At 37.2% G+C, this 13,204-nt stretch overlaps 1 protein-coding gene across 1 annotated transcript in view; it reads left to right on the forward strand.

The window, feature by feature from the left end:
* Nucleotides 1-13,204, forward strand: part of WDR64 (WD repeat domain 64) — an 87,245-nt gene that overhangs the window by 43,736 nt on the left and 30,305 nt on the right. The window lies entirely within an intron of this gene.

The raw sequence follows: 13,204 nt of genomic DNA on the forward strand, positions 1-13,204 counted from the left end.
CATACTAAATTAACCAGTTGCCCCAAACTGGTTAAGGCTGCAGGCCTTGGGCAGAAGTATTAGAGTTCAGAATGGTCATTAAAATTAAAGGTACGATCCATGGAAAATACCTCCTATAAAATAATAAGGATCTAATATAGTTAGTCTACTGAGATATCCATCTATCTCAAAGATTTCCAGCTTTTTGTTGGGTTATGTAGGAAATATTACTGAGCTATGTATTCTGTCCGTGCCGCTCCTTTGCCATAATTGCTTACTGCTGCTCATTGAGGTGCCAGTAAATACCACGTTTTCATGTCTTTAATCCTATTCTTAAAATAACCCACACCCTTCTAAAAGTACTACTAGCTGAAAACGAGTCATCAGAAATTTCCCATCTTCACATAATCCTGGAGCCATAACTATTCCCCCTTCCTCACTCCTATAAATCTATACCTGTCTGTTCTGTTGGTAACTCTGTACATATACTACAGGTATACATTACTGTTGAATTAAGGAGGGTTTTGACAGATAGCTTGCAAGCTATACATGTAGGAAAAACGGAATAAGACATGACTTAAGGCGAATGAATGTACATGAAGATATTTATAGAAAAGCAACTAAGAATGAAGGCCCTGGGGCAGTAAATGACAAAATAAGATCTCTTAAGGTCCCTTGTGGGCCTTTCTGTGATTCAATATGATGACTTAGAGGGAAGCAAAATCTATTTTACAAGTCTCCAAGTATGTGGCCACTTGATCTTAACTAAATGTAGCAGTAATGACTTCAGTAAGATCACTTGTACATGAAAATGAATATATGAAAGTATGTTTTAATTAAAAGCTATGTGTCTTTGGACAGCACTGTGAGTTATAAGGCAGAAATTACACTTCTCAAAAATAAAAAGAAATAGAGATAAATTTCTAGACTTTCAAAAGTCAGGTAAATCTAGTGGTCATAGTTGAAAACTATATCAAAAAAGAAGGGATCCCTCACAGAGAAGTCTAAAGGACTTACAAATAAAGTGACGATCACTCTGTGCCTCAAAGAATTTACAATCTGTAGATGATACATGGTATGCACAATAGCGGAGGAAGGTCAGCTGTAACAGGATTGCTTCCAGCCCAGTTAAAACACATTTGTGTTTTTATAGGCAAGAACCAGGTATTATACAAAAGTGTACAACTTCCTACAGAACTTTTAACGTTACATTAAATACATAATTTGTTTCCACCTAAAAAACAAAAACCAGTTTGCTTTCTAATCTGCCTAGCATAAGAAAAATCAAAATAGTTTTCTCTATTTTGTTTTCATCTTTCAGTGACTGTGATATAAGAGGCCACTGAAGTAAAACAAGGAGAGCCTATATATCTTCACTGAAAATAAGTTAGAGAGATATCAATGATCTCATGGAAGCATTGTAACCAAGAGAAACAAAATATCTGTACATTCAACAGATTTTGCATTAGCTGTTTGACAGAATAGCAAAACTAGGGAAAAGTTTAGGAAAATTAAATTAATACCTTTTCTGGACATTGCCAAAATTAAATTTAACCTAAAACATGTCAGATATTCGTATTAAAATAAAAGCTTTGTTATCGTGCCATTTTTCAGCTGAAAATACAGAACAAGGTAAAAAGTAGGGAGGTTTTTTTTTTAATTAAGATTTGTAATTGTGATATTACCACATTTGAAGGCTCAGACTGATTTTATAATTTATGGCTATTTTTCTTGAACTATATTGAAAATTTTCTTGACTTACTGTAAAGATATTTTTACACTATATAAATTAAAAAGCTTCAAAACAGCATCATAAAGGTAAACCTAAGTCTAATGCACTAGGGAAATATTTTCCTCTGATGACAGAATCTGAAGAAAGATTGTAGTATTTCTCCTGTCACTGTCGGGTTAAACACTATGTTCTTTAGGTAAATGTGTATTCACAGACTGGGGTATTCTTTATGCTGTCAAGGCCTCTATCAGAAATGCAGTAAATTTCTGTGTATTTTGTGTATTTTTTGTTTTCATTTCCATCAGGAAGTGAGATGTGAATGACAACAGCATCATCTTCCCAGTCAAGTTTAGTTTCTTAATTCTCACCAGGCATAGATAGTCCTTATTTTCTGACATAAGTGACTGTAGTGAGAAAGTTGTAGTTTCACAGATGGACAGTCATAGCTTCTATCAGAGATCCAGGGGAAGTTAAAGAAAGATGGGAAATTTTTATAGATCATACAGGAAGAATACAAAAACCTTACATGTTACAGTAGATAAATTTCTCACTATTTTTAGCTGTTCTTCAAAGGACTTGAGAAATAGATGATACCCATATGATTTATTAAACTTTCACTAGATTTGCACTTTGTACTCACGAGACCTCGCCTTGGCATGAGCCACTACTGTATTTTGTGGAATAATATGCATGTCAGAATTGAGAAACTATTTTGTATCTGTCCTTCTCTACCTCCATCACTTCTCTTGTAAGCAGACACATGCTGATGATGTTCAGTACTGTGGGCTCAGTGGATCCTGTGGGCATCCCACATCTTTTCTGCTGCAAGCAGAAGAGACCTTAATTGCTAAAGAGATAGATTATACCTGTTAAATTCTTCAAATGTTTTGAGATTTGGGTAATATGTTAAATGTCCTTGCCTTTGTTACGGGCCCATGGGTCAGACAATGGAAAGGGCTGGATAGTGGGAATAAGGGATATTCCTGTGAAATATATTTAGGAACTTTTTAGAGAAAAAAATTCCCAAACCGTTTTCTTGTTTAAGTTAGATTGCATATATTGCACTTAACTTCTGGCTTTCACTCCCTAGAATTGTAACATGTAATTTTCTATGAACTGTTACGTATTACTTTATGAAGAACAACAAGAGTTAAAGTTGGATAGATGGCTTTTAAGATATTATGCGAGCTACGTTCCCGGGGACTAATATCCATGGAGGTAGAAAGCTAGAAAGCATATTCTTCCTGACTGTATTTAAGAAAATCAAATAGTCCGTCTTTTGGTAGTCAGTTTTCTTTGGTATGTTTTGTACATAGTATTAAATGTCTATATTAACAAAGTGCAAAAATGTTTTAAAACAAGGATTCAAACAAAGAATTTTACTACCTTGCTTTGCCCTCATTTGATCTCAAAGGACTTTTAAGACTGAAAAGCCATACACAAATGTACTCACAAGAATGTCTCCACAGCCCATATGTAACTGATATATACTACAGAGTTCAAAAGTAAGGGATCACATTGGCTTTTGGTTTCAGATTTGTGCTGCAGCAAAAATTTGCAGTCTGAAGAACTAATGGCTGAGTTAGGGGGTTCAAAAACTCTATTGAATGGTTTTAAAGATACCTCAAATGTTACATATCTTTTACAAGAGTACTAGGGGATTCAGTTGATGGTATTAGCCTTAGTTCCATACTACAGAACATAAATGTATGCTGTAGTTTATACAGAAATGTAAAAATGAACCAATCCTACACCATGGTTTCACAGCACTAGTGCAGAAAAATAGAAAACACAGGGGATTTGTATGACAGTGGAAGAGCTGGTTTACAAGATTACTAGCTCTAACAGTCTTAACATCCCAAAGCATGGAAAACAAAGAGTGGAGCCCAGGAAAAGGGGAGGGAGGCATCAGTGTGTTAAGGAAGTATCAAGAGAAACATCTCATGCAACACAATAGCCAAGATACAAAACAAATGTTTCTGTGAAGAGAACAGTATGATCGTGCAGACCTGAAATCAAAAACTAAAACTCCATATAGAAAGAGAGTTGTCTTTGTTTTGGAAGTGCAAGTGTTCTTCAGAACCAGTAAGTTACTTGTAACTGCATGCTAGATTAAAGGCAATATTGAAGTTATCCAAGAAGTTTAGGAAAGCAGACATAAATAAACTCTTTTGTATTATGCTCATTTTTAAGACCTTCTCTTTAACTGTACGTCAAAAATTGTAAATAGAAGTGAAAGATTTTTAACACAAGGGTTACTATTATGCACTGAGGGAGATTATTCCAGTGCCATAACTTAAATGAGGAAGTACATTGTTGCCTTTTTGTTATAAGGCCTTTTAGCATATGTTTTATTTGCACTGTGTGCAAGCAATTGGTTTGATCACTGCAAGTATTTCAGGTGTTTTCTGAGGCTGCCATTTTTGCTTCTGAAGTCTGCTTTTAATTTCAATTCCATGCCTTAGTCTTTTTATTATGAAATATGACCACACAACAGTTTAACTTTTTTGATCTGTGATGATTTGCAGTATTAAAAAAAAAAAAAAGCAGTCTGATTATCTGGAAGTCCAATTGTTGAATATGCCAAGGATCAATTAGACCTACACAATGCTTGTTTTATTCGAGTTATTTTTAAGATGCATGTGCTTTATTTTAGAGGACTGTTCTGCTTGCTTTTCATCTGTTGCTGGATGGTCTGGCTGGATTTCAGTCAACCTCTTCTGACACTGCCCAAGTCTGTTCACGTGACTTAAGTTTGTGAGTTAGACAGGTGATGCCAGAAGTACAGATTACTCAGCAGGTCACTTGTGTCTACAGAGAAGTCCCATGTGTATGTGGTTGGGGAGGGAGGAAGGGACAGAGGGAGAGAGGAAAAGAGTGGAGTAGAGTTCTGAAAGGGTTGGGTGTTATAACATAGGTTTAGGCAGCCCTTAGTAAATGCAGATCTCTGGTATAAAGAGGCTTACTGTCTCAGATGGTCTACTTAAAAACACCACCTTTCTAAGTAGAAGACTAATCTCTATTTGCAGTGAACCCGTGCTCAAATCCCACTAAATGATACACAAGCTGAAAGTCTCTAATTCTGTAAATTAGTAGTCACATAAACAAGGATTAAAAATACTGCAGAAACTGCATGAGTTACATTCATTCAGCAGAGTATAGTTTAGCCTTTATCTATTATGATAAATGTGCAATCCACCTCCTGAATGAACCGGAGAATTTGACTGGCAATTGTTCTAACATAGGCCTTGCTACACTGTGTGTTGACATTACTTTGCTGAAAAGTAAAATGCGAATACTATGTGGATTCTTTTCTTTAAATCAGATTCTTATGCACCACAGTCTTCATTATTAGCTCATAATTTCAGGCTGTGTCTAAACTGTGAATTTCAAGAATTCTGTCCAGCTCTCTTATCCTGGTGCAAAACTTGGCTGCGTGCCCACTTAGTGTTAACATAAGGACCAATGGGCACACCATTCTCTTGCACCCTATATTCCAACAAAGTTATTTCCACTGAAATGAACTTAGGCATGAACAAAACATTTGCAGCACTGTTTGTCCAGGTTTCCATCCAGATTATCAGGGAGCAAAGACTCTGCATGAACTGCAGCACACTATTGTTTCAGTGTACTGTACAGTCCCCCTGTATATAAGGTAATCTTAAAGGAAATGTTAATTATTTATCTAGTGCTGTAAACTAAGTATAAAAATCAGAAGTACAGCTCTACTATAATAAAATCAAAGTAATCTGAATGATCTTGATATAGTTATTCTTCAAAAAATGCAAACAAGATCACTTTGGCCCTCCTTCATTCTTAAACCAGTCAAGTGGTGTTATGCAATCTAATGCATAGACAGCTGGAGGTAAGTCCGGATCCTTCTACAATCTCTTCTAAAAGGAGAGCTGGTGCCAAAATCTGAAATGTAGATGCATGGTTTCTTGGTTTGCAAGGAGAAAAATAGTCACTGCCAGTGCTGAATTAGTCACTAGCTCTCACATCTTTCTAGAATCATGAGATGATGTAAAACGAGCATCAGTCAAATATATCCAGTGAAAGAAAAATAATATCAAAGGTTTTCCTTATTCTTCCCTAGATCAGTTCTGCTTGTCAGCATGGGAAACATCTGCTGTCTGAGCAGTGCTGTCTTCTTGCAGCACTTTGGGGGTTTTTTGTGGTAGACCTCAAAAGACCTGCAGAGAGAGCACACTCACTTGGGTGTCAAAAATCAGTACTGTATTTGGTGGCAGACAAGCCCAGGACACATTGCACTGAACTTGGAATTCATGTGAATCGTTTTGAGCAGACTTCCTTATTTACACTGGGGTATTTTGGTGAGTGTGCAATACAGCTTTCTGCAAAACATTGAAGAAACCTTCTGTGATATTTAATTTAACTGAAAACAGATTGCCCTGAGCCAGTAATAACAAAAAAACCTTATTATTATGACAACAATTAAGGATCTATTTTGGAATTTGAATTCAAATGATGGTTCCATTTAAGAAAATGAAGATTCCTTAAACTAGTCCAGCACATGAGCATTTTGTTTGCTCCAATATTATAAGGATTTCTTGATGGAACAAATTATTAGTAAACTGCTGTCAAGCAGCTATTAAAAAATGATGTATGTATCAAATTCTCTTATCACAAAAGTTAAACTTACTTTCTTGGTTTTATAACATAAGAATATCTACAAATTAGGCAGAGCCATAAATTTGTGAATAATTTCTGTATGTCCTTTAGTTATATGAATTGGTATTTCCGTAGTAGTGACACTGAGGAAGAGGGGAATATTTAACTGTAAGTACGAATGTATATAACTCTTTGATTGGAATTATTCTGCAGAAGCCACTAGCCCAGTTTTCAGGAAACATTTTTTCTAAATGGCTGCAACAGCCTATTTTCTTGATTTATGGCTGTAATTTCATTGATACATATCATTTGGGAGTTATAAAAAGAGGAGTGAATGATGTGTTTCCCATTGTTACAACTGTTTTACACCTCTTCTCTTAGATATGAGGGAGTACAAAGTAAAATAATATGGCTTATTGAAGCACTGAAGCAGTATCTTTTTTATTTAAGAGAAATGATGGTAGAATATGTAAGTCCTTTAAAAAGTGCTATCTTTGGACTTGGAATTACAGCTAAGCAGCATCCTCAGATGCTTCAGGATCCACTAGAGGGACAATGAACCATGTCATGAGTTGGATATTTCAAGCCAGGCAAGGCAAAACTGTCCTGTGTATAGGTGCTTGATCTGCCTGGTTACTACATTGGCACTGCAGCATTTTTCTACAAATACCAATACTGTAATTTAATAGAAATTGCTAGCCTTTTTTTAAAATGGGCCCAATTAGCTAAAGAATTAATTCTATGGAGTGTATGGTAATATGAAAGCAATCTGTGGGGTAGAGAAATAATGGAAAACTGACCTGATACTCCAGCCTAGATAGAAGAATGCTGCGTAGGAAATCTCTGCTGTGTTTATTTTTTTCCTCTCCTTCATGTCACTCAGCCCTCATTGCCTCCTCCTCTCTATATTTAGTTTGCCCATTCTTATTCTTGTCCTGCAGCCTGAAGCATTTCTTACTTCATTTTTTCATGTTACAGAACTCTTTGAATGCATTCAGGAAGCATCGAGGAAAAAAAAACACTCATAGGAACAGGGGCTATTAACCCTGGAGATGTGGCAGGAAGTAGGTCATTATCTGAAAGATGATCTTTCTTACACTCATAACACTCTGTGGAAACAAGAAGATTAAGGCCGATGGCAGAGACCAGACCAGACTGCATAGCCCTTGTACTGAAAGGCTGTGAAGAAGTGACAACCCCTCTCTCACTTAGTGTGGAGTGGGGATTCACAACTAGAACAGTGGAGGCTAGAACTTCATGTCTTGCCTATTTGAGTTGTCAATGGAAGTCAGTAAGCCAAAATTTGCTACACCCGTTGTTCCACTGATTTTACTAGAACGCTTCCAGTGGTGGGTTTGGTTGAATTAGACCATTTAAATGAGTCAGGTGAGAAAGATTTGAGCCTGCAGGCTTTAATGTATAAAAACTATCTCAGTTTTGTTTGATGATCAATAGGGCTAGGGTAAGGAGTATATTCCTAGCCTTTATACCACTGTACAGCATCATTTGTAAACAACACAAAACCTTTGTTTTAAATCAGTGAAGGGAATGTTCTTTGGTCTTTTTCTCTTTAAAAGTAATTTCATTTTTGGCAGCTAATATCGAAAGAGCAATGCACACATTTACATGTGGCAGGAGAGTAGTGCAACAAACAGGTGATGATTTCTTGCATCTCCATTCTGGGGCATGGCAGCGTTTCATTCCATTCATAATTTCTTCAAAATCTGATGCAGCCAACTTGATGCAAGCACATAAACACTTTCTTGCTGAAATTTGCCCATACTAAACAAACTCAATTATAGATATGTTAGTTTTATTCTTACAGAACCCAAGGGCAGATTTTTAGTGTTTCAGGGAGGATAAAGGGAGTTAAGATACGTTATTAATTTTTGTATTTTTTGACTTTTGCAAATTTACTCAACCTTAATGATATCAGTCTCCAGTACTCTCTCTCCAGATCTGCTTAATGGCAAACTGGCTGTGCAATATCCCAGTGGGAAGTCATAGATGTCTGGAACTAAGCAGGTGCTTGTATCAATGCCTGTGTAGGTTAGTGCGGATGTTTATCTAACCTATTTTGAAAGCACATGACATTGTTTTAAGGATATATTTATAATACAGTCATTTGTCTTCCCGAAAAATGAGAGCAGCTGAGCTGGAACCACAATGTTTTATTTATGTCAAACCATTGCTAATCGCGGCTGTTACTGGAATGTACTGTATATCAACAATATTAAATTTAATCTAGATAATTTGAAAAAGAGGCATTTGGGAAATCTGCTCCAGTCATCCTTCACAGAAATTATGTGGCCACATCTATATCAGATACATTTTTTTGTATACTGATTTGAAAGTCAAAGTTAATCCTTCCCTTGCTGCTGTGCGTTTATTCTCTTCGGTTTATTTCTCCTCCCAGATATTAAGAATTTTATTCTCTTCTTGTATTGTGTAATCCTTCAAGAACATTGAATATTCTTCTTTGGACTTTTCATGTAACTTACCCAATTTTCTGTTATTTCCTGTCCCATTTTCCATTATTCAAATTACTTTGTCTCTTGGGTAGACTGCAAAAAAATCCTACAAAATTAGCCTACAGAAAAGAAAACTCAAGGGAGATCTCATCAATGTATATAAATATCAGAAGGGAGGGTGTAAAGAAGATGGTGCCAGGCTCTTTTCAGTGGTACCCAATGACAGGACCAGAGGCAATGAAAACTGAAACACAGGAGGTTCCCTCTGAACATCAGGAAACACTTCTTTTACTGTGAGGGAGACCAAGCACTGGCACAGGTTGCCCAGAGAGGTGGTGGAGTCTCCGTCCTTGGAGATATTCCAAATCCATCTGGACACGGTCTTGGGTAATCTGCTTGAACAGTGGGGTTAGACAAGATGACCTCCAGAGGTCTCTTCCAACCTCAACCGTTCTGTGATTCTGTGAAAAAGTAAAAGGGATTAGAACTAATTTTAAATGTAGTTTTTTGGCTCATACATACATTTTCCTTCTCTAGTTCTTAGACTTACATGGTGTGTAATATACATGCATGCTTACAACTAGCATGCAGCTGGACTGTTTGAGGAAAATATCTGTCCTAGCTATGGTTGTACCTTTGCAAAATGATATTTTGTTTCTCAGTATATGTGAGAATGCACAAATTTCCTTCATGAATGGATTGTCCTCATGTATTCTCAGCATACATGAAGGAAATGATCCATTAGATGTTCTGTTTCTGGGTGAGTATTTGATGGTTAAAGTATTAAATAATCTGTATTTGCTGCAGATGGAAACAGAGCGAGATCTATATTCAGGCTGTGCTGATTTCTATAGTTCTTCTACCAGAAAACTGACATCTAGCGTTTAAGGTATATTAAAAATAAATTTCCAGACTCGTAGTTTTCTGGTTGCTTATTTTTCTATGGGGTAATGAAGAAAAAGGAGATCTTCAAAATGTAAATGAAGCGTTGTATAAAATTACTTCAAACACTATGTCTAAGGTGAGAGCATCATTCTAAGACTGGCTGAAGATTGACAGGAGGAACCTGACTGTTTTTTGAACTCTTCTGATCCAGGTGTTCATGGGCAGTCACCTCTGTCCTACACGTCTAGCTTCCTGTTTCTGACCCACACACCATCTAAATGTCCACTGAAACTGTTCTCCAGAGGGGTTATTTTATCTTTGCATTAGGAGTCAGGTAGGTCTGTTGTCAGCACACCCAGCACACAGTACAGAGATAGACATACAGAGCCTTTACGCACTCTCAATCATTGCATAGCACCCAGTAAATATCCTGTAGGCTCATTACTATACAACTAGACTCACTATTACATATAACCCAGTTTGATTTCGTTCCAGCATTCCTCCATGTTTAGGAAAAGGAAAGTAACCTTATATATTATCAGGTTAATAGTACTATCTGAGGAAGTGATTTGAAATATTCATAATTTTGAACTTCGCCAAATTACTGTCTCAGTAAGGCACTAGTTATAGTACCATCTGCTGCACCACATTGCGTTAATATGCTTAGAGATAAATCCTTCTTGCCTTAGCCTCACAAGTAATCCCATTGACATCAATTTGTTCCTAAGTCTTCTAATAACTACAGGATCACCTTCAGGGATTGTAAGACACACAATGGCACTCTGCAGATAACTTATCAAATAACACGGCAAGCAGAACTGCAGTTTGACCTCTGCTTCATGCCTGGTGATTTTTGTCTGTGAGGGCTCAGATGTTCGTATGAATTTGTAAATTTTTTCACTTAGACCATAGAGCCTTCAACAACCCCCTGAAAAAGTTGAACAGTGTAGCAAATAGGGGCAGATAAACTAAACACAGAAACAGAAAACAGAAAATCAGCTTTAATTGTTGCTTACTCTTCCTGTCTATGCCTACAGTGAATGCTGTGGCTAGTGCAACTTCTTTCTGCCCCAGAGTGGTTGAATTTTGGATTTTCCTGCACAAGTGTTTTTTCATAACTTGTTTTAAAGACTTGCAGCATCACCATTCTGTAAAACTGAGGAGAGTTGTCTGTCTTTTTCAAAAAACAAATTTTCCTTAACTTACAAAAAGTATCAGCAGGATGTGAGAGTTTGGAAGCACTAAAAGGAAGTTACTGTTTTCTCTTGAGAGTTGTTGAGATATTTGCTTTAGAGCAGTGTTTTAAGGTCACTTTCTTATTCTTAAGTAGCAGTAATTTGAAGGGATTATCTTTTGGCAAGGGGGGAGGGGGTGTCAGCAAATCCTGGACTTCTTTAGTCCTTTTCCATCTCAGTTAATTACAGACAGAAAGGGGCAGAAGAGGATTCACTTCTTCCAGCGTCAAAGCATGTTTCCACAGTGGCTTCCTCATAACAACCCAGCAGGAGATAAGTGTTCCCGAGCCTGAACTTTATTGTATACTGAGAGCATGTAAAATATTTACCAATTTTGTCTTGCCCAATTTCCCATCTTTGTTCTGTCTCCCTCTGCTATTCCCATTTTAGTGGGTAAGATGAAGCTTTTGTTCTTTGTCTGTCTCTGTGTGTGTATTAAGAAAAATAGAAGAGAGGGGTGTTGCTGGTTTTACGTGCTAATAAAACATAGGCTTTAGACCAAACGGAAAAGATAGTTCAGGCTTGTTTCGATGTTCTGAGTTTTAGGGCTTGAAGGAAGGTGGTGTTTGAAAGAAAAATGTTTATGTATGCAAATATACATATTTAAATTTTTTAAGGGATCTCAGAAGGCTTTGGCAAGAACTCCCACTGAATTCTGGAGGGATTTGGTTCCCAGTTTTGCTTAGTGTCTGTGGAAATTCCGTCTGTAACTATGTGCTTTTGCAATTGGGTTGAAAAATGGAAGACACAAGAAGAGCACCCCAGAACAGAGGGAATTGATCCAGACTGCAGTCCTGGAGAGGATAACAGAGTAGTTTGCTGAAGCTGTTGCAGCTGAGATAGGAAAGAGGGGCAGCGTGCATTCCTCGAATGCTGCTCTGTGGCTGTTACCAACTGTGTGAAGGAGGCTGGCCACAGTGTGGGAACACAGGCAAGAATCCCTGCTCTGCTAACTCTTAAAAAATATATATCTGTGGGTCAAGGCCAATTCTGCTAGCACCCAAATTGAACCAACAAGTTTTTCATTAAGGTAAGCCAGTGTTGTCGATAAAGTGTTGCTGTAAGTATAGCTCAGCTTTTCCTGTAAGGTGGAAACAGGAAGGACGAAGGAAAGAAGTTTGTTTCCAAAAGCACTTGAACCTCCTTCTCTCCACACTCCTTTTCCTCCCTAATATGTTTTGTTTGCTTGTATATAGTCTGTATTCTGTGATTCCAGAAGACACAGTCTAGAAGCTAGTCTAGACACAGTCTATTTTGCAATAAAGAATATATTTTCAGAGGGCTTCGGGGATTCCTGGCATTTGTCAGGCTGCTGTGGGAAGTTCCTCAATAAATAAGTGGAACAGTAAAGTTACTATTAACAAAATGTTCCTAAGGCAACTCCCCCTAGTCACCTCCTAATTTCTAAATAAGCATGCCTATTGTTGCTACTCTTTGTGCATGAATTCGTGCACAGTCATGTGTGCTGATGCAGATGAACAGCAGTGACATTGTATCTCGTGGCCACACTGATGATGCCGTGGGTGGGAGTTACTCGTGTGGAACAGTGGTTTACGTAATCTCCCCATCCCTGCCCATGGGCTGGGAAAGGAAGAAGGCTGGAAGGAAGGGAAGAAATTTATGAATGCTGTGATGTGTTCAGGTTTTTGCTGTCATTTTGCATTTTCTTAATGTGGTACTGGCATTAATAGCTGAACAAGCAGCAAGAAATAGTGCAAGAGGCTCTTACTTATATTCACTTGTGCTGTAAAATCATCTTCTCTTCTTATTGCTTTGATAAAATGCCAAATTTATGTTTCAATTGTTGACCAATGTAACTTGAATAGTCCATGAGATTATTAGAATTGTCTGCCTTCAGTTTTGTTTTGTATAATTTCACTAACTTTGTAACAGATCTGGGTGATGTTTACGGAAAGGTCATTATATGTCTGTTCAGTGACTTATTCTTTTGACCTGATTAGAGAATGTCCATAGATACTTACTTCTGATTAACCTTCAGCTCTTAGAGATGTTTTAACACGCTATTATTGTGACTGTGCCAGAATTGAGCTTGGAGATCTACCTGCAGCATTGCCTTAACTTTTTCAACTTTCATCACCAATTCTTCTTTCTGTTTTTGCTGGTCTACTGTCAGCTGGATGAACAGTTTCATCATTTTTTCTACTCAGCCAGATTTCCTTTTTCAAGCCTTCTCACCGCCTATTTCTCTTTTTGTATGCTTTAGAAATTGCATGTCTGAGTAAACTGAAATGTAATCAGAAGTCTATCAG

Source organism: Calonectris borealis, chromosome 3 (assembly GCF_964195595.1).
Source record: "Calonectris borealis chromosome 3, bCalBor7.hap1.2, whole genome shotgun sequence".
In the NCBI taxonomy this organism is placed as follows: Eukaryota; Metazoa; Chordata; class Aves; order Procellariiformes; family Procellariidae; genus Calonectris; species Calonectris borealis.